Source organism: Triturus cristatus, chromosome 2_1, assembly GCF_964204655.1.
Source record: "Triturus cristatus chromosome 2_1, aTriCri1.1, whole genome shotgun sequence".
In the NCBI taxonomy this organism is placed as follows: Eukaryota; Metazoa; Chordata; class Amphibia; order Caudata; family Salamandridae; genus Triturus; species Triturus cristatus.
Window position 1 is genome coordinate 52,636,916 of NC_140581.1, and position 23,577 is coordinate 52,660,492.

Consider the following 23,577-nt stretch of genomic DNA (forward strand, 5'->3'; position numbering starts at 1 on the left):
TGTGTTCCGTGGTCTGTGGCTAGTCACTCTTGCACAAGGTTATCTAGCCTGCCAGTTTATCCACATGCCCATTGCTTGCAGCATCATATGTGGGGGTGGTGTGTAACAGGTTTTGGGACCCTGCCTGTGCCCTGTCCCGTTCAGTAATTGTGGGGTCCATGTTAGTTGGCACTTATGCGGATTCCCGACATAGGAGTGTGTCTTAACAGTGTACTGCCTTACAGCATGCATCTCCGATGTTGTGCCCTCTGACATGATGTGCATGAGTGGGAGAGATGCATGGTGCAGGGACGGTTGCTTCAGTTGCAGTCATATCCATCCAGGAGCATGGAGGAGTGTGGCCACTACAGTCCCCTGGGGCACCTTTTCCTAGGTATCATGTGTGTCATCCAACAATGTGGACATTCTCTGTGTCTTCAGAATAGGTTGGGCTCTGTGGCATTGTACCCTGGCCTCATTTGTATTTACGTAAACTGTGCTACATGTGTCCACTGTACAGGGTGACCCAATTTTGCTTGTGCAAACTCACAGTGGCCAGTGCCTGTGTGTGTTGGTACAACTATCTGATGAGGGTAGTTTGTCAATGATATCTGTGGACAGGCGCACGAGGGGTAGTTTGTGTACAATCAGGATTTATTGCAGGCCATGTGTTTTTATCCCACAATAAGAGGTGTAAGTACTTCCTCTGTCTCACTCACATTGTCTCAGGTAGGGGGGGGTTTGAGCGGGTAAGGCCTAAATGTCAATACCTGAAGTCTCCTTGCCAGGTCTGGCCTGTGTGTGATGTTTGTCTGGACATACACTCAAGGTCCAGTGACCCAGTCATGTTGGGCATGGTTTAATGTATTACCTTTGCAGCATGTGTCAATATTTGAATTCCATGGTTCCTGCTCATCCCTTTTTTGGCAACGCTGTGTGGTGCAGATGCTGTGGTTGAGTGTCCCCAGAGCCTGACTCCTCTGTCTAATTTGATATCAAGTTATTTGCTGTTGTGTCATGCTCTCCATTGTTTCTCAGTGGCATGGTGGGTCAACCAACTGTGTGTTGCAGGGCCTACATATATGCCTTGTATTGTAGATGTTACTCATGTTGCTTTTCAGGCTATGCACTGTGACCTATGTAGATTTGACTCATGTGACATATGTATACAGGTGTCTGATTATTTCCTGTCTCTTCACCTTGCCCACAGCATCGTCGGGGGACTCCGAGGGAGACACTGGCACGGACCCTGAGGAGGGCTTGAGCACCAGTGCCAGCAGTGCCGTCTTGTCTGGTGCATCACGTGGCACGGAGGCCGAGGGGAGTGAGGCGGAGGACCTGTCCAGTGTCACCACCGACTATAAAGCTGACGGATCCGAGGCTGAGCTCTCAGAGGGGGCGGAGGCTGCTCTCACAGCTGAAAGCAGCACTCCATCTCAACCCGCCCCCTCCATTTCCATCACCGGCCTCCCACTTGCTCGTGTCCCTTCCCGCCGTGCTAGGCCAACACGTGTCTCCTTCTTGCCAGGCACCGCACCCAGTGCCCCTGTCTCCACTGCTGCCATGAATACCGAGTCTGTGGACATCCTGCGCCAGTTGCAGGTTGGTCAGACATCGATGCATAATGTCCTCCATGGCCACACACGAGTGCTGACCCAGATGGAGTCATACATGGAGGACATGTCAGCTGCGATGTCTGACCAATGCATGTTGCTGAGGTCCATAGACTCGACAGTGACTGCAGCAGTGGGTCTCCTGCAGCGCTGTGTCCCCCCATACCCCTGCCCCATCCACAATTCCCACTCCCATGCCTGTCCCAAGCACACCCAGACGTCCCCATGCACGCACCCCACCAGACACAGGCACCACACCACTAGGGAAGGCCAAGCGCACACCTCCAGTCACGCACACACAGGGTGAAGTAGGCACACCCACTGGGTCAGGGGGCAAACAGAAGACACACAGCCACAGTGGGAGTCCACATTCCTCACAACCCACTCCCTCCAAATCCACTCCCCTCAGCTCTCCTGGCCAAGATTCAAGCACAGATTCCTTCATGGCCGCTCTGTCCCTGAGCCCCAGTGTGACACCACCCCGCAAGCAGTCAAAGGAGTCCCCGGTCAGGGTAGTTGAGTCCCCCCCCTGTCCACACCCTCCCCCAGTAGCGCTGCGACCCATCCCTCTGACCCCCCCTCCTTGGGGCCTGTGGTTGCTTCGGGTGCAGGGGAGACGCTGGGGGACCTTGCAACCGTCTGCAGCGCCATTCTCACCACCACCTTTGGCGCTGCCCCACCCCCTGTGGTGGAGTCCTCCGTCCCTGCACCCACAACGCCTTCCCTTGCCCCTCCTGTCCCTGCGGTGCCTGGTCCTTCCACCCCACATGATGCCCCCCCCTGTGGAAGACAAGGGATTCTGAACTGTGCAGGCAAGCCAGGGGACACGTTTCCCAATGTGTCCCCCACCAGGATGTAACATATGGACTGCCCTATGGGCTTGTAAATAGTGTGCATTTTCACAAAAATATTGTTTCATGCTGAATAAAGCAAATTTTGTTTCCTTTGCACACTACTGCTCTTCTGGTATTGCTGTTGGTGGTGCTGCTCCAGGATTTGGGATGGTGATAATGTGTTAGGTGTCTGGGAAATGTAGTAGTGTGCTGGTCATGGGGTGGACCCTGGTATCTGTCAGTCATCACAAGGTATTTGCTAACAATCTTTGGTAATGTAAGCTGTTACTGCATGGTGCCATTGTCCCGAGGTGTGTTCCTTCCTCTGTGGACCCTAACATCTTCCCTGCAGGGTGTTTTCAATATGTTGTGCTGAGCTGTCTCTACATTTGCTGGGTGTGTGACGGACCCCTTCAACTTTGGGCATGCATGCTGAGCAATGTCTCCACCTGCATCATTAGTGGCATCCTTGGTGGTCACTGTACTTGTGTGTGGAGTATATTGACATGACATCATGTTGACATGTTCCCTTTTACGCAATATGCATGTGTGTACTCCCAACCTCGCACACATGTGTTACGTGTTATGCAGGGTCTTTGAGCACCTGACAGCCAATTGTGGGCATTGTGACGGTGGGTACTCCACCCCTTTCTTTCCATGGGCACTGCTGGGGGGACTCTGCACACACCCCTCCTATGTCTGGGCACTGCTGGGGGGACACTGCACCCACCCCTCCTATGTCTGGGCACTGCTGGGAATGATAGGCAGCCACCCCTCCTATGTCTGGGCACTGCTGGGGGGACTCTGCACCCACCCCTCCTATGTCTGGGCACTGCTGGGAATGATAGGCAACCACCCCTCCTATGTCTGGGCACTGCTGGTGGGACTCTGCACACACCTCTCCCATGTCTGGGCACTGCTGGGGGAACTCTGCACCCACCCCTCCTATGTCTGGGCACTGCTGGGAGTGATAGGCAAAATCACAATGGATGGTTTCAGTTCCTTTAAAGAGAGGGATTTACAGCAGGAAAGTAAGCTGTAAAAATAGGGAATGTCTCCATATGGTCGGTGAGTGTGCAGAGAGGAGAGAGAGTGTACTCCTTTGTATGGTACTAGGTGCCCTCACACACCCTTGTGAGTGTATAGCATCATCATTGGGCAAGGTTGCTCCTCGTGGGGGTGGCGCTGCAGTCCCTCACGGGCCCTGGTTAGGGGCTCTCTGGCGGAGATCTTTTCAGGAGTTGCCGCATTTGTGTCTGAGGGTATGTGGGTTGGGGAGTGATAGTGAGTGAAAGATAAAATGAGCCAGGATGCCCTAGTGATTTATTCAGAGGACCCCTGGTTCAGAGTAAAATATTCACGGGGATGGAGATGCACTATAGTGCCAATTGGAGAGGGGAAACAAGACCAAATAGAATCCCACTTCTCTCAACCCGTGTAGTATGTGATTAAAGTGATTTGCAAGCAAGGGTCGACATGTTTGGCGCTGTAAAGTGGTCCCTAGTGGATCCCAGAGCGCTTCATCAGGACCTTATAGAAAACAGAGTAACGGGAATCAGGAGGAGGCAACCTATATTCCTGTGTATATCCTACTTCAGGTTAGTTCGACAATTATTGTCTAAGGACACGTTATTGTATGTAAGTCCTGTTCACAGCCTAAAATGAGACAAAAAGAAGGGGGGGAGGAAAAAACAAGGACAAGAAAGCATAGTAACATATCAGTTGTATATGGTACTCATAGTCAAAAGTGGAATCACATGTGCACATTATGTGCCTAAGTGCTGGGTGTATGAAACGTACAACGGACGTGTGTACGCCTCTTAGACTCATGCATATCAATAGTGGTGCTATAGGTGGCCCTACAGAAGGGTGAAGAGGAGCGATGGAGTATATAATATACTCCCATGGACGAGGATGTACCAGGTGTGTGAAACCGCCGCAATGATATGGTAATGGAGGAGTAGTGCGGATGGTGTGTACCCATAATCACTACAAAAAATATTAATAATTGGGGGCGGTATATAACGTGGTCATGCCATAAGATGGAGGAGGCTCAGGTGGAAGTGCATAGCAACCCCACACTGGGATACAATATCTTAAGGCTATAAGGGAACCCCGACCTGACGGGGTGGCAGTGAGAGGGAAATCACGCTGGTAATGTCGCTACCCCAAACGGAATGGGCGTGGGCGAAACAACCGCTGATTAGATGGCATGTCACAAGTAAGCATCTAAAAGGTGGTAGAATACTAGGAGCACCCCTAGGTGCAAAGTGCATGCCAAATAAATTAAATAAATAAAAGCAAAGAAAAGTAGAGCCTACCCTCCCTGGATAGAAGAAGGGTTCCGTCGGCGGTACCGCGGAGTGAGGCTAAAAATTCAGACAGGGGAATGCAAAAAGGAAACATTAACGGTGCCAAGAGGAAGAGTTTCCTGAGGCTGTACGATAAAGGAAAGAAGGGTTACTTACTAGAAGTCCTGCCTCACGAACGGGAAAACCTACCCGTACTGCCGTACAGCCGGTAGCATAACTGACAAGGATAGTGCTGAGTTAAATACCGTAATCGGTACGCACGCGGGCTGCAGGTGATGACGTAGACCCGCTGCGTGTGGGGAGGGAGCTGAGAGCTCAGCAGAACACGAGGCGGCCATATTAAAATGGTTAAGGAGTGGAAGGGAAGCAATGAAGAATTACTGTATCACTGTGTGAATACACAGCGGGAAGCGGAAGTAGTCCATGGGTTATAAAAGCACTACTCCTAGAGCATGAAAGAAAGGGAATATTGGTACCCTCTTTCCAAAAATAATGTCATAAAGTGCTGAATTAAATACCGTGATCGGTACGAACGCGGGCTGCAGGTGGTAACGTGTACTCGCTGCGAGTGGAGGTTGTGAGCTCAGCAGTAAACGAAGCGGCCATATTAAAATGGTTAAGGAGTAGAAGATCGTGGAATTACTGTATCGCTATGTAAATCCACAGCGGGAAGCAGAAGTAGTCAATGGATTACTAAAAGCACCTCCACCACCTCTGTTCCACGGCTTTCCTGCCCATCCGTTCCAGACACCAATGTATCAAGGACCTTGGATGGGTCCCCAACCTGTGTGGAATTGCCCAATGGGACAAAACCCAATACAAAATTACCAACAGTATCAGAACCCCCCTTTTTTCAACAGAGGGAGTGTCAGAGGAAGAGGCAAAAGAAGAGGAGGAACCAAAATTGTCCATTGGCAGGACCCGGAACCGATGGTCCTACGAAGCAAGACAGCAAGACCCTAGTGGTGAACCTATCCTCCAGACCTCTGACTGAAGGTGAGAACAGTCCCCTAGAGAAAGGCCTAGGATTCGTCCCTACTCCCAAGGAAGACGACTTTATCTTACATCAAGAACTCCATCAATTTTTCCGTACGGTTCGCCTAAGAGCTTTCTTTCAAGACAAACCCGAGACTCCACCTGTCGGCTCAGGTCTCAAGAATAAATCTAGTATCACCCCCACCTCAGCTATGACCCTAAACGAGGTATTGACTTTTGAACAAGCCGTCTTAAAAGAGGTAGGGAATATTACCACCACTCCCCCCTTCAATAATCAAAAAACGAAAGATTACTTCTCAAAAATTTGACAGAGGATGGAACCATTATTCTGAAACCCGCGGACAAAGGAGGTGCCATTGTCGTTCAGGATAAGACCACCTATGATGATGAATGCCTACGACAACTGTCGAACACCACGTATTACGAACTCATTGAAGAAGACCCTACCACACGTCTCTCAACCATGATACAGCAAATGACATTCGAAGTAGAGGCAGAAGGGTGGATAACTAAGGATGAGGCTTCATTCCTTATGAATAAGAACCCCCGCACTCCGTATTTCTACTGCCTTACAAAAATTCACAAGGGGATCACTCCTCCACCTGGGAGGCCTATAGTATCTGGGATTGACTCCCTACTTGAACCTTTGAGCAAATTCTGTGATGTGTTTCTACGCCCGTTGGTAACTAAGACCCCCACGTACCTGAGAGACACAACTGAAGTTCTCAACCTCATTGAAGAATTCGAAGCACCAGAGTCCATAACCCTTTTAGTGACCTTAGACGTGGAAGCTCTATACACGAACATTCACCAAGATGCCACCATAGCAGTCTTGGATCAGGTTCTACGTTATGTCAATCCATGGACCTCCACGACACCTGTCACTTTCATCTGCGATTGTGCGACGTTAGCACTGAAAGAGAACTACTTTGCCTTCGAGGACAAGCTTTACCATCAAGTACAGGGTATCAGCATGGGGAGTACCTTCGCGCCGAGCCTGGCCTGCCTGTACATGGCGAATTTTGAAGAGGAACACATCCTGACAGATACCAATCCTTACATAAACAATATTCTATTATGGCGAAGGTACATCGACGATATCATCATCTTCTGGAAAGGGGACGAAGAGATATGTGGGGCTTTCTTCACCTGGATTAACACCCTCAACCCATTCCTACAATTTGTTGGTACTCTGTCATCTGAGTCCATTCCATTTCTCGATCTCCTAATATCCCTTAAAGATGGATCTCTCATGATCACTAACTACAAAAAACCGACAGACAGGAACAGCCTCCTGTTGTTCCAAAGTCACCACCCTAAGTCCTTAAGGAACAACTTACCGGTTGGTCAGTTCCTCCACCTACGACGTAACTGTAACACCATCACAGAATTCGAAAAAGAGGCAGATACTCTAACTGAAAATTTGAGAAAGAGAGAGTATCCCAAAAGAATCGTGAGACAAGCATACAAACGAGCAAGGAACAACCACAGAGAAGCCCTATTGGAAACAAAAGAGAAGACTACCACAGATATTTTAACCTGTGCTACATCTTACACTCCCAGTTCAAATAGGGTCCAGAAAATCATCAAAAAGAATTGGAAGATCCTGGAAACCGGGGAGCTCCGACCAGGTCCCAAACCACTCTTTGCATTTAAGAAAACACAGAATCTGAGGGATATTTTAGTGCATACATGCTCAAAGAACACTATCCGGACTCAACCCACACTATGGAACTTACCACCGGTAGTAGGCCATTACCCATGTGGTTCATATGCAGCATGTCCCCAGACAAGTGCGACTAAGGAACTTGATTTGGGACTACCCAGACTTTGGAAGCAGACACATCATACGATTTGCAATACTAAGAACTGTGTGTATTTGATTACCTGTCCCTGCGGCTCACAATACATAGGCATGACAGCCAGACCGGTCAAGGTCCGTATTGGGGAGCACAAGAGTACAATCCGTTGTAAACGCACAGCAATGAGACTGCAAAGCCACTTCCTGGAAATGAATCATCCTCCAGATAGCTTGCGATGGACTATCATTGAATCCAACCCGCATTGGACAGCCTCCATACTATTTAAACAAGAACAACGATGGGTGTTTAAACTCAGAAGTAATAAATGTGGACTCAATGAAGATATACCCTGGGTCGATCTCTCTCATTGATCCTGCACCATGGTAATACTTCCGAGTAGTACATGTCTTATACCATTCTAGGCACCATCCAGATTCCCCGCATTGCTACTCTTAGTACAGCAGACCACACGATCATCTATAGCTCGGTTACCCCCCTTATATTGCTCCAGAGTAAGAGTGTTTAACACTACGCTTTAATTCTAGCTATTCCTTTACATGAATGTATTGATGGCACCTTACCATGTCATCATAAGACTTCTCTCTTTCATCCACGACCGAACCTACTATGATCCGGTTGAGGATACACACCCCTTTCAGTCTTTGGTATGCATTGGCTCCTAAGCATCACTGATCAACATGCATTACCAGCTGTTCTCGTGATCCGTCACATCCCTTTAACATCACGTCTTTATGACATAAATTTTGGAAAGAGGGTACCAATATTCCTTTTCTTTCATGCTCTAGGAGTAGTGCTTTTAGTAATACATTGACTACTTCTGCTTCCCGCTGTAGATTAACACAGCGATACAGTAATTCCATGATCTTCTACTCCTTAACCATTTTAATATGGCCGCTTCGTTTTCTGCTGAGCTCACAACCTCCACTCGCAGCGGGTCCACGTTATCACCTGCAGCCCGCATTCGTACCGATCACGGTATTTAATTCAGCACTTTATGACATTATTTTTGGAAAGAGGGTACCAATATTCCCTTTCTTTCATGCTCTAGGAGTAGTGCTTTTAGTAACCCATGGACTACTTCCGCTTCCCGCTGTGTATTCACACAGCGATACAGTAATTCTTCATTGCTTCCCTTCCACTCCTTAACCATTTTAATATGGCCGCCTCGTTTTCTGCTGAGCTCTCAGCTCCCTCCCCACATGCAGCGGGTCTACGTCATCACCTGCAGCCCGCGTTCGTACCGATTACGGTATTTAACTCAGCACTATCCTTATCAGTTATGCTACCGGCAGTACGGCAGTACGGGTAGGTTTTCCCGTTTGTGAGGCAGGACTTCTAGTAAGTAACCCTTCTTTCCTTTATCGTACTGCCTCAGGAAACTCTTCCTCTTGGCACCGTTAATGTTTCCTTTTTGCATTCCCCTGTCTGAATTTTTAGCCTCACTCCGCGCTACCGCCGACGGAACCTTTCTTCTATCCAGGGAGGGTAGGCTCTACTTTTCTTTGCTTTTATTTATTTATTTTATTTGGCATGCACTTTGCACCAAGGGGTGCTCCTAGTATTCTACCACCTTTTAGATGCTTACTTGTGACATGCCATCTAATCAGCAGTTGTTTCGCCCGCGCCCATTCCGTTTGGGGTAGCGACATTACCAGCATGATTTTCCTCTCACTGCCACCCCGTCAGATCGGGGTTCCCTTATAGCGTTAAGGTATTGTATCCCAATGTGGGGTTGCTATGCACTTCCACCTGAGCCTCCTCTATCTTATGGCACGACCACGTTATATACTGCCCCCCATTATTAATATTTTTTGTAGTGATTATGGGTACACACCATCTGCACTACTCCTCCACTACCATATAATCGCGGCGGTTCCGCACACCTGGTACATCCTCGTCCATGGGAGTATATTATATACTCCATCGCTCCTCTTCACCCTTATGTAGGGCCACCTATAGCACAACTATTGATATGCATGAGTCTAAGAGGCGTACACACGTCCGTTGTATGTTTCATGCACCCAGCACTTGAAACAACTGATATGTTACTATGCTTTCTTGTCCTTGTTTTTACCTCCCCCCCTTCTTTTTGTCTCCTTTTAGGCTGTGAAGAGGACTTACGTACAATAACGTGTCCTTAGACAATAATTGTCGAACTAACCTGAAGTAGGATATACACGGGAATATAGGTTGCCTCTTCCTGATTCCCGTTACACTGTTTTCTATAAGGTCCTGATGAAGCACTCTGGGATCCACTAGGGACCACTTTACATCGCGAAACATGTCGACCCTTGCTTACAAATCACTTTAGTCACATACTACACGGGTTGAGAGAAGTGGGATTCTATTTGGTCTTGTTTCCCCTCTCCAATTGGCACTATAGTGCATCTCCATCCCTGTGAATATTTTACTCTGAACCAGGGGTCCTCTGAATAAATCACTAGGGCATCCTGGCTCATTTTATCTTTCACTCACTATCACTCCCCAACCCCCATACCCTCAGACACAAATGCGGCAACTCCTGAAATGATCTCCGCCAGAGAGCCCCTAACCAGGGCCCGTGAGGGACTGCAGTGCCACCCCCACGAGGAGCAACCTTGCCCAATGATGATGCTATACACTCGCAAGGGTGTGTGAGGGCACCTAGTACCATACAAAGGAGTACACTCTCTCTCCTCTCTGCACACTCACCGACCATATGGAGACATTCCCTATTTTTACAGCTTACTTTCCTGCTGTAAATCCCTCTCTTTAAAGGAACTGAAACCATCCATTGTGATTTTGTATTAATCTTAGGAGCATTGGTTCAGGACCTCTTTCTAATTAGCTCCTTGTCCCCCCTCTGTTTTGGGAGTGATAGGCACCCACCCCTCCCATGTCTGGGCACTGCTGGGAGTGTTGGACATCCACCCCTATGTCACTGTCCACTGTTGTGGATCGTTGCACGACACCCACTCACCCGCCTGCACCCTTGGTGCCTTGGTGCGGTACACTGCTCACCTGGCCATCAACCCCCCCATCTACTGGTCAGATGCTGCACCAGGCACTATGGCATCATTCGTGGCATGTGTACGCCATGTATCAATGATGTACTGGTGCCCTAGGGGTAGGCGTGGTACGACCCTTACCCACGCTCTGGAGGCCTGGGTACGGCCCATTGACAGGCCTTTAGTAGGTGGGTACGGTGCGTACCCCCATTGTTGGTGTGCCGTAGGGGTATGCATCGCACCCAGGCCTCCAGAGCGTGGGTACGGGTCGTACCACGCGTACCCCTACATCACCCCAACAATGCTGGTACGGCCCGTACCCACGTTCCACAGGCCTGGGTACGGGCCGTACGAGCATTGTTGCGGTGACGTAGGGGTATGCGTGGTACGACCCGTACCCACGTTCCAAAGGGCTGGCCACGGGCCGTACCAGCATTGTTGCTGTGACATAGGGGTATGCGTGGTAAGGCCCGTACCCACGCTCTGGAGGCCTGGGTACGGTGCGTACCCCTACGGAACCCCAACAATGCTGGTACGGCCCATGGCCAGGCCTTTGGAACGTGGGTACGGGTCGTACCACGCGTACCCCTACGTCACTGCAACAATGCTGGTACTGCCCGTACCCTGGCCTGTGGAACGTGGGTAGGGGCCATACCAGCATTGTTGGGATGATGTAGGGGTACGCGTGGTACGACCCGTACCCACGCTCTGGAGGCCTGGGTATGGTGCGTACCCCTACGGAACCCCAACAATGCTGGTACGGCCCGTGGCCAGGCCTTTGGAACATGGGTACGGGTCGTACCACGCGTACCCCTACATCACCCCAACAATGCTGGTACGGCCCATACCCAGGCCTTTAGAACGTGGGTACGGGCTGTACCCCCATTGTTGGGGTGACGTAGGGGTGGGCATGGTACCACCCGTACCCACTCTCTTCAGGCGTGGGTACGGTACATACCAGAATTGTTGTGTTGCCGGTTCGCGTCAACATCCACTTCCGTTGTGGCGGACGCAGGCGTTGCTGGACACGCTCCCACCCCCTCGAAGTGACCAGGCCCTGAAGGTCAGGTATGTCCAGGGCATGTATGAATTGTGACTTGGGTGGGGGTTATGTGTCCTGCCCCTGCCCCCCCCTTTGCCCCAGGGTGTTGTTCTGACCTTCTGCGGCGTCTGCGTCGGTTCCTGTGGAGCAGGTGGACAGCTATGAGGGCCGGGATGACACGTAGGTTCGGGTCCATGGCTGTCCGTCGCGTACAGGTGCTCCTTGTGCGCGTCGTCCTGATTTCCCGGCAGTTTTTGGCAGCCGGAAAATATAATCCGTGCGGGGTGACGTCGGTACGGATCGTACTTGCTGGTTCGTGAAAGGCAGCCTGAATGCGTCCCGACGTCACGTCGGCGCTTTCCCGGATCACATTTGTATGTACATTTTCATCGGTCGGTGTTTTGTACGATTCGTACGGAAATAGTGTTTCCATACGAATCGTACTTCCATATTTGTAATGTTTTTTAACCGGGTACGAGTCGGACGGAGAAAATGCTCCGTCCGACGGTTCATACCCGGTTTCTCCAGGATCCGAATCTACACCTTTATATTTTGGAATCGATATTTTAGTACTTACCTGTTTGTAGATAGGGAGTCGATATTCTGTCATTCTATATTTTGGCATCGATATTTTGGGCATTCTATATTATGTCCCTCGATATCTAGTCACTGAACCATTTGGACCCACCAAACTTTTAAAAATTAATCATGTATTTAAAATATCATTGAGTGATATCATTACCTCCACAAAATCAATCTGGGGTTCAAGAGACTGCCAATTCCAGGGTCAAGAGGAACTATTTAGAGCATGCCTCATTCCACTGCAGATGATTTTTTTAAATGAGACTGTGCAACAGATATCCTGTCATGGCTAGCCAAGATAAAAGACCTGAACACTCCAAGGCTACCTAAACCATCACGTGGGTGGCAGAATTCTTCTACACCGGAAGAGGCAATACTTGATGACATACTGAAGTATAATAGAACAGATCCCAACTGGAAGAAGTGGGCAGTTTGGGTCACAGACACAAACACATGTCAGAAGCGGTTCTTGCGCATAACTGACGGACTAAATATGCATAGGCCTGACCCACGTTATGTATAGAGAAAACATCCAGGGGTAGTGAGAAACTATAGAGTTGTGTCTACAATGGCTAGAAACCTCAACACTTCCTGAAGTGAAACAACACTTATCTTTACTCTCACAAGACATGGATCTAAGGGACTTTTTACTAGGACCTAGCAAACAACGTTTCATAGATGCAGGCATTTATGCTGCCTATAATGAAATCTGGAAGATTTCCCAACAAGAAGCCGCAGAGAGAATACGGGAAATTTACCGTATTAACTTAGAAAAAGCTTTTGCTCTGGTGGATGATGGGTTAACAACTTTGACCTCCAGAGTATATTCTTTGGGCAACATCGTATCTTCTGCTATTGACATACTGGAACAAGATTTAGCCATACTACAACAAGGCCAATCACAGTCATGTTCTATCATGTTATTGAGCTGGACGCTACAATCTTTGCGTGCAGGCCTTGTGCCTTGGCGTTTTATAAACAGTACGTCTCTGTTTTCAGACTACAACCTAACTGATACACAGATAGAAATGGCACAAAGGGAAGCTAAATATACAATGCTGCAAATTGAAAAACTGGACAAGCTTCCATTTACAGTAGCTGAATCACCATCAACTGAATGGCTAATCCATAGCCAAATCACTCTCCCGTCACTACTTTCCAGTTTCACTATTGACTTGAGCAAAGGCAGTTAAGCACATATGAAAAATTGGGTAAAGAATACATTAATAAATCCTGGTATTTACCATATAAGTTTCGATGCCGGAATAGGGATTGAGGAGTGTTTCTTAGTGGTACCAACTGCAATAATGCTTTAAGCGGTTCTCTCATGTGCCAAGATATTGTTTTGCACGGAGCCTGTAATGGTTCAGTTTCGAATCTGTCTTGCCACATGAAAGGAACACCAGCTGCCATGATATCGCCAGTGTTTGAGTTACTTTCGAATGGGAGTTACTTGATGCTGAACAATCACGGTTGCTGTGGCATGCTCCCAGGCATTGCCTATCTGGTCACAGTGAACACCAAGGTTACTTGCTTTGTGGAAGTATTGTTCCCTTCGACAAGAACAGCCAGGGAGGTGCTAGTTTGGCTTTCTCTGAATGTTTCGCTGATACAGTTTGATGCTTTGAGCAGAATGAAAGCCATGCTTTTACAGCAAACCATGCCACTGATCTCTGCTCGAGGAACCTTTCAACTTCAAGTTGCGAGGACCTCGACGGAGATGTAGGCACTAATCCGCATAAATTGCCCCGTACATTTTGTAGAAGTTGTGGGTCATATCTTTGACATGTCTGATACGAGTGGCATTATTCACCTATTTAAGACCATAGTGTCTGGATTCCTTAGCACATTCCAAACTATCCTCTGAGTTATTCCTAACTTCATACACTCCATGTTTGGAAGCATCTTTGGGGGTCTACCTCTGATCCTGCTCGCTATAGCTGGAATCCTGATTATCGTCTAACTGCTGCGCAATGGATGGACCATCCGCTAGCGAGATTGCAAAAGCTCTCTTGGAGGGATATTGCCGTGAGTGCATGGTTCAACTTCTAGGTGCACCTCGACCACGAGAACTCAGTGCTTCTTGGTTCTTATCATTCAGACCAGTCTTTGAGGACTGCGTCGTACCTGTCTTTGGATGCCTGTTCTGCAGAAGCGAATGCGAGTTGGACATCTGTCTGACACCTTTGACGGAAACGTCAGTGGATTTATATTCCAGGATGGAGCCCTTGTGGCCCCATGCATGACTCTGTCCCCAGTGTATTCCCATCTTGACGCATGCCTTCCTTGAAGAGCCGCAGGTGCCCTTTTCGACTGAATTAAATTTCAGCTCCAGCATTGGCACCGAAGTATCAAATTCAGCACCGGCTGCCCACACACCATCTGTTGGCAACATGAAAATTCATCTATGCACACTGGACGTGCTATGCGAGGTATTGCAATGTTTGTCCCCTGCTGTAGCAGGCAGCGATAATATTATGTCTACCAGCCAGGACTTCTATTCTGAATCTGGCTAACCGTGTGCTGGGAACCAAAATATGGAACTTTTTCCTTTCGTTCTATTTTTCAAAAACCTTTTGCTAATTGACACTTCCTATTTCGAAGCATGGTCTTCTAAGTACTCTTACTGTAGTTCAACTTGGATTATCGAACTTGTTTAGAACTGTGATTTGCGGAACATCACCAAAGAATTTTTTTTATTGTTTTTTAAACTGTTTATAAATGACTTTTTAACGTTTTTAGGAACTTTTAAATTGACTACTTGATAATTTTACACACTGTCACTCCTATGACTATGTGGTACAAAATGTTTAATATTATTGTTAATTTTAAGGAGGAGTGGGTGCTATATTTCATTTCGGCACCCTACTATAGATCCTGGGAACAACATACACTTTCCCTAAATCAGCTTCCGTTATTTCATATGAACGAGCCTTATAAGGAAATTACTCCAAATAAGGACAGACTGTCTTGTATAGACATAACACCTTATAAGGACTGTAACCTTTTATGGACTAAAGCTATTACCTAGTTCCATGCTGAGGTTGGCTTTTTCCCAATCGATATTGCTAAGACGTCATCCTTAGCGCATATGAATAATTGATGGGTACACTGTCCAGGGGGTATACTTCACCTCTCCCATTGACGCACAAGGTTTCATCACTAACGTCTTCCTCATACTGAACAATAGGGAACATACGCACATAGACTGTATAAATACAGCACCTCTTGCTATCAGAAGGCAGAAGGGATGAGAGACTTCACGGCCGACACACTGACCAGAGACTCTGCAGCTCCGGCATGCCTTCGCTTCAGCTGACAGTGGTCCAACGATCCCTTGCGGGGTGTCCAGCTCCAGGATGAAGTCCCACACTCTCACTATTCAGGTAAGGGGGTTTGACTAATGCCTAGTGGGATTATTGGCTCTTAGGCCTAGGCTACAAAGCACCTATCACATGCTAGGTACACTTAGGTACACCTAGATACGCATCTTAGGAGTACGCACATCCTTTTATTAATGCATTTCTTACTCATGTTTATGTTCAGGACTATTAAAAAATGGTAGAACAATACTGTTCCTTTTTATTCACTGTACTACTGGTGCTCTATCTCTGCTTCTATGTTACAGTTGTAACTGCACACCTATTCTACATGAGAAGAACTACTGTACAATAAATTCTTATTGAAAGCACGTTTGACTGTTTCTTCTCTGTATCTCTCTGGGAGCAAAAACAAGCATGCAAGAGTGGCTGGGTGAAAAGTAATAAATATATTGTTTCCACGAGTCTGAGGTTATTGTGTTCTGAGGTGGCCAAAAACTAATCTTTCCGAGAACAGGGGATTCTAGTAGGCACTGCGAGCTAGCTAATGCAAACCATAGGCTGATATATGCGGCGGGGGTGTACAAAGTTATTCTGCCATCTGACCAACAGTATATGTTATCCGTGATCGTCGTAGGTTATGCATGACAGGGTATTATTAGGGCTACACTACACCACTATCCCTCTCCCCTCTGTACCTAGACCTGGGCCAATTCACATGGTGGAGTTTGTTTACCAAACTAGAATGTATCAAGTTTTTACTCCTAGGCTCGTTGCTAGCCAAATTAGGAACAAAGGTTAAGGTTGAATTTTGGGCACACAGGTGTTCTGGTCTAGTTACAGAAGTTTGTTTAGGTCCTTTGTCAGATACTTGTGTGACTGTGTCTGCCTGGCAGCTGACATCTAGGCATTTCCCTGATACTGGCATCAGCCTAACCACCCAGAGTTCAAAAGTTTCTGCCAATTTATCAAACCGTACTGACAGAGAGCTAGGGTCTTCTTTCAAAATGGATCTGACTTTAGTCTTTAGGTCCACCACCAAGTTCCTTACCTATGCTGGGTAGTTCAGAGATACTTGACTGTTCCTTGTACTGTCTGAGATCATATCTGGGTCATCCTGGTGTCTTCCAGTATCGGGCGTCTCATTATTATGCTTCTCTCTTTTTGTACCCATTCTACAGGGTTGTTTAGGTTTCCCAGTTTTGGAGAGCCCACAGTCAATTACCCCTTTACGTTGACCAAATATTGGTGTTTCCCTCCTATTTGTATTGGGATTAGCCTGCAGAGCCTGAGAGACGGGTCCTGGGTAAGAGGTAGATTGGGGTGAGAGCATGTGAGGTGCCGAAAAATAAAGGTCAGATGTTAAGGATAGACATCACTCAGTACGTTTAATTTCTGTTGCCACCACACCAATGCCCTCTGTAGCATTTTCAATTGAAGTGGGAGCCACTGTAGGAGCAATCTGGAGGGGCAAAGTTTGCTGTTTTGCAGGGAAATCCCGTTTCCCCTTTTTTGCAGGTATCTAGAGTTAAAAGAGAGGCCACAGGATCTAAGCAATTGCTCTATTACAGGCAGACAACCCTCAGTGGTGCCACCCCGATTGCTTGGACACTACAGGAACCTGATAGCTTGGTGCTTCCATTACTTGCAATAGTAAAAAACAGTTCAGTGCATGAAGACAGTAACCTTTATCTTGCTCTAGATGCTGATTTCTGGGAGCAGATCCTCCTAGGGCAGATGTCGTAAGGAGCCACAAAGCAGGATGGGAGCTTTGGACAGCTACTCCCCCTCGCTCCACTCTGGAGCCTGGAGCCTGTAAATATTGGGTCCCTTGCTGTGGGAGCCCCGGGCAGGTTTTCAAGTACCTCCTGGTGCAGTGTGGATGTCGGCAGTAAGGAGCCACAAAGCAGGCTGGGAGCTGTGGTTCACTGCTCCCCCTTGCTCCCCTCTGGTGCCTTGAGCCTGTTATAACGGGGCCCTGTGCTGTGGGAGCCACGGACAGGTTTTCAAGCACCTCAATTAAATAATTAATTCACAATGAATATTTAACTGTTAATTATGTATTACTTAATTTTCTTCCTAGCATAGACTGTGTAAATTTAGCAGCCCCCAACAAAGGTACATTTAAACTAATTAAAAATTGCATAATATATATATATTACAAATAATAATAAATAATACATGAATCATTAATTAAATAATGCTCCACTCTATACACATACAAACCTAACATCGCACAACTAAAACATTAGCACAATAACTCAGTATTTCATAGTTTACATAATTAAAAATTAATTGCATAATCATTCAAATGTAATATTAAAATATTAATTATTATTTAACTTCCCACCCGGACCCTTTCAATCAGAACACAACTAAAATGTAAGTGAAATAAATAGGTATTCCATACATTGCATAGTTGGAATACATTTAATAATTAATTACAAATAAATCATTAATTGTTAATGAATTAATTCTTAATTTACTTCTCCTTATAACACTACTATTTACAAGCTATGTTAAAAAAGCCTTTCTATAAAGATGGTAACATGTAAAATAATATATCAAATAAAACACAAAAAAATAAGTTAAAAACACTTTTTTTTTACCATTATGGTGCCGATTCCGATCCTGTAAAACCCGGGTACGAATCGTCATAGGGAGCGTATTCTCCATACGACTCGTACCCGGGAAGTCCACCGTACAATCCAGCAAGTACGATTTGTACAGAAATACCATTTCCGTACGAATCATACAAAACACTGTACGGGAAAAAAATTCCTACAAGTCTGATGCGGGACACCACGTACGTGATGTCCATACGGAGTCAGGCAGCGTTTTACGGACCCGCAAGTACGATCCGTTCCCTACGTCACTCCGTACAGCAATTTTTTTACGGCAGCCAAAAACTCCCGGAAATCTGAGTCCGACGTGGAAACGGAGCCCCGGTATGCGACGGACAGTCATGGACCCCATCCTACGTTTCATCACCGCCCTCATAGCCTAGAACCTGGTGCAACGAGCCCGACGCAGATGCCGCAGAAGGTCAGTACAACACCCAGGGGCCAAGGGGGGGTGAGGGGCAGGAAACATACCCCATAGCACAAGCAAAACCTACAACAATCTGGACATACATTACCTCCAGTGTCTGGTCACTTCGGGGGGCGTGTCCACCAATCCCAGCGCCGGCAACACCGGAGGCCCCAATACAATCGTCATACGGCCCATACCCACGCTCTCTTTGCGTGGGTACGGTCCGTACAGGGGCCGTAGGGTGACGTGTGGTACGGCCCGTACCCACGCTCTGAGGGCGTGGGTACGGTCCGAACAGGGGCCGTAGGGGGACGCGTGGTACAGCCCGTACCCACGCTCTGAGGGCGTGGGTACAGTCCATACAGGGGCCGGAGGGGGACTCTTGGTATGGCCCGTACCCACGCTCTGAGGGTGTGGGTACGGTCCGTACAGGGGCTGTAGGGGGACACGTGGTACGGCCCGTACCCATGCTCTGAGGGTGTGGGTGCGGTCCGTACAGGGGCCGTAGGGAGATGCATGGTTCAGATGTTAAGGAAAGACACCGTTCAGTAAGTTTAATTTCTGTTGCCATCACACCAATGCCCTCTGTAGCATTTTCAATTGAAGTGGGAGCCACTGTAGGAGCAATCTGGAGGGGCAAAGTTTGCTGTTTTGCAGGGAAATCCCGTTTCCCCTTTTTTGCAGGAATCTAGAGTTAAAAGAGAGGCCACAGGATCTAAGCAATTGCTCTATTACAGGCAGACAACGCTCGGTGGTGCCACCCCGATTGCTTGGACACTACAAGAACCTGATAGCTTGGTGCTTCCATTACTTGCAATAGTAAAGAACAGTCCAGTGCATGAAGACAGTAACCTTTATCTTGCTCTAGATTCTGATTTCTGGGAGCAGATCCTCCTAGGGCAGATGTCGTAAGGAGCCACAAAGCAGGATGGGAGCTTTGGACAGCTACTCCCCCTCGCTCCACTCTGGAGCCTGGAGCCTGTCAGAATTGGGTCCCTTGCTGTGGGAGCCCCGGGCAGGTTTTCAAGTACCTCCTGGTGCAGTGTGGATGTCGGCAGTAAGGAGCCACAAAGCAGGCTGGGAGCTGTGGTTCACTGCTCCCCCTTGCTCCCCTCTGGTGCCTTGAGCCTGTTATAACGGGGTCCTGTGCTGTGTGATCCACGGACAGGTTTTCAAGCACCTCAATTAAATAATTAATTCACAATGAATATTTAACTGTTAATTATGTATAACTTAATTTACCTCCTAGCATAGACTGTGTAAATTTAGCAGCCCCCAACAAAGGTACATTTAAACTAATTAAAAATTGCATAATATATATATATTACAAATAATAATAAATAATACATGAATCATTAATTAAATAATGCTCCACTCTATACACATACAAACCTAACATCGCACAACTAAAACATTAGCACAATAACTCAGTATTTCATAGTTTACATAATTAAAAATTAATTGCATAATCATTCAAATGTAATATTAAAATATTAATTATTATTTAACTTCCCACCCGGACCCTTTCAATCAGAACACAACTAAAATGTAAGTGAAATAAATAGGTATTCCATACATTGCATAGTTGGAATACATTTAATAATTAATTACAAATAAATCATTAATTGTTAATGAATTAATTCTTAATTTACTTCTCCTTATAACACTACTATTTACAAGCTATGTTAAAAAAGCCTTTCTATAAAGATGGTAACATGCAAAATAATATATCAAATAAAACACAAAAAAATAAGTTAAAAACACTTTTTTTTTACCATTATGGTGCCGATTCCGATCCTGTAAAACCCGGGTACGAATCGTCATAGGGAGCGTATTCTCCATACGACTCGTACCCGGGAAGTCCACCGTACAATCCAGCAAGTACGATTTGTACAGAAATACCATTTCCGTACGAATCATACAAAACACTGTACGGGAAAAAAATTCCTACAAGTCTGATGCGGGACACCACGTACGTGATGTCCATACGGAGTCAGGCAGCGTTTTACGGACCCGCAAGTACGATCCGTTCCCTACGTCACTCCGTACAGCAATTTTTTTACGGCAGCCAAAAACTCCCGGAAATCTGAGTCCGACGTGGAAACGGAGCCCCGGTATGCGACGGACAGTCATGGACCCCATCCTACGTTTCATCACCGCCCTCATAGCCTAGAACCTGGTGCAACGAGCCCGACGCAGATGCCGCAGAAGGTCAGTACAACACCCAGGGGCCAAGGGGGGGTGAGGGGCAGGAAACATACCCCATAGCACAAGCAAAACCTACAACAATCTGGACATACATTACCTCCAGTGTCTGGTCACTTCGGGGGGCGTGTCCACCAATCCCAGCGCCGGCAACACCGGAGGCCCCAATACAATCGTCATACGGCCCATACCCACGCTCTCTTTGCGTGGGTACGGTCCGTACAGGGGCCGTAGGGTGACGTGTGGTACGGCCCGTACCCACGCTCTGAGGGCGTGGGTACGGTCCGAACAGGGGCCGTAGGGGGACGCGTGGTACAGCCCGTACCCACGCTCTGAGGGCGTGGGTACAGTCCATACAGGGGCCGGAGGGGGACTCTTGGTATGGCCCGTACCCACGCTCTGAGGGTGTGGGTACGGTCCGTACAGGGGCTGTAGGGGGACACGTGGTACGGCCCGTACCCATGCTCTGAGGGTGTGGGTGCGGTCCGTACAGGGGCCGTAGGGAGATGCATGGTTCAGATGTTAAGGAAAGACACCGTTCAGTAAGTTTAATTTCTGTTGCCATCACACCAATGCCCTCTGTAGCATTTTCAATTGAAGTGGGAGCCACTGTAGGAGCAATCTGGAGGGGCAAAGTTTGCTGTTTTGCAGGGAAATCCCGTTTCCCCTTTTTTGCAGGAATCTAGAGTTAAAAGAGAGGCCACAGGATCTAAGCAATTGCTCTATTACAGGCAGACAACGCTCGGTGGTGCCACCCCGATTGCTTGGACACTACAAGAACCTGATAGCTTGGTGCTTCCATTACTTGCAATAGTAAAGAACAGTCCAGTGCATGAAGACAGTAACCTTTATCTTGCTCTAGATTCTGATTTCTGGGAGCAGATCCTCCTAGGGCAGATGTCGTAAGGAGCCACAAAGCAGGATGGGAGCTTTGGACAGCTACTCCCCCTCGCTCCACTCTGGAGCCTGGAGCCTGTCAGAATTGGGTCCCTTGCTGTGGGAGCCCCGGGCAGGTTTTCAAGTACCTCCTGGTGCAGTGTGGATGTCGGCAGTAAGGAGCCACAAAGCAGGCTGGGAGCTGTGGTTCACTGCTCCCCCTTGCTCCCCTCTGGTGCCTTGAGCCTGTTATAACGGGGTCCTGTGCTGTGTGATCCACGGACAGGTTTTCAAGCACCTCAATTAAATAATTAATTCACAATGAATATTTAACTGTTAATTATGTATAACTTAATTTACCTCCTAGCATAGACTGTGTAAATTTAGCAGCCCCCAACAAAGGTACATTTAAACTAATTAAAAATTGCATAATACTCTATACACATACAAACCTAACATCCCACAACTAAAACATTAGCACAATAACTCAGTATTTCATAGTTTACATAATTAAAAATTAATTGCATAATCATTCAAATATAATATTAAAATATTAATTATTATTTAACTTCCCACCCGGACCCTTTCAGAACACAACTAAAATGTAAGTGAAATAAATAGGTATTCCATACATTGCATAGTTGGAATACATTTAATAATTAATTACAAATAAATCATTAATTGTTAATGAATTAATTCTTAATTTACTTCTCCTTATAACACTACTATTTACAAGCTATGTTAAAAAAGCCTTTCTATAAAGATGGTAACATGCAAAAAATATATCAAATAAAACACAAAAAAATAAGTTAAAAACAATTTTTTTTTACCATTATGGTGCCGATTCCGATCCTGTAAAACCCGGGTACGAATCGTCGTATGGAGCGTATTCTCTGTACGACTCGTACCCGGGAAGTCCACCGTACAAACCAGCAAGTACGATTCGTACAGAAATACCATTTCCGTACGAATCGTACAAAACACTGTACGGGAAAAAAATTCCTACAAGTCTGATGCGGGACACCACGTACGTGATGTCCGTACGGAGTCAGGCAGCGTTTTACGGACCCGCAAGTATGATCCGTTCCCTACGTCACTCCGTACAGCAATTTTTTTACGGTAGCCAAAAACTCCCGGAAATCTGAGTCCGACGTGGAACCGGAGCCCCGGTACGCGACGGACAGTCATGGACCCCATCCTACGTTTCATCACCGCCCTCATAGCCTAGAACCTGGTGCAACGAGCCCGACGCAGATGCCGCAGAAGGTCAGTACAACACCCAGGGGCCAAGGGGGGGTGAGGGGCAGGAAACATACCCCATAGCACAAGCAAAACCTAAAACAATCTGGACATACATTACCTCCAGTGTCTGGTCACTTCGGGGGGCGTGTCCACCAATCCCAGCGCCGGCAACACCGGAGGCACCAATACAATCGTCATACGGCCCATACCCACGCTCTCTTTGCGTGGGTATGGTCCGTACAGGGGCCGTAGTGTGACGCGTGGTACGGCCCGTACCCACGCTCTGAGGGCGTGGGTACGGTCCGAACAGGGGCCGTAGGGGGACGCGTGGTACAGCCCGTACCCACGCTCTGAGGGTGTGGGTAAAGTCCATACAGGGGCCGGAGGGAGACTCATGGTATGGCCCGTACCCACGCTCTGAGGGTGTGGGTACGGTCCGTACAGGGGCTGTAGGGGGACGTGTGGTACGGCCTGTACCCATGTTCTGAGGGTGTGGGTGCGGTCCGTACAGGGGCCGTAGGGCGATGCATGGTGCGGAACCTACCCACGCTCTGAGGTCATGGGTACAGTCTGTACAGGGGCCGTAGGGCGACACGTGGTATGGCCCGTACCCACGCTCTGAGGGCGTGGGTACGGTCCGTACAGTGGGCGTAGGGGGACGCATGGTACGGCCCGTGCCCACGCTCTGAGGGCATGGGTACAGTCCGTACAGGGGCCGTAGGGGGACGCGTGCT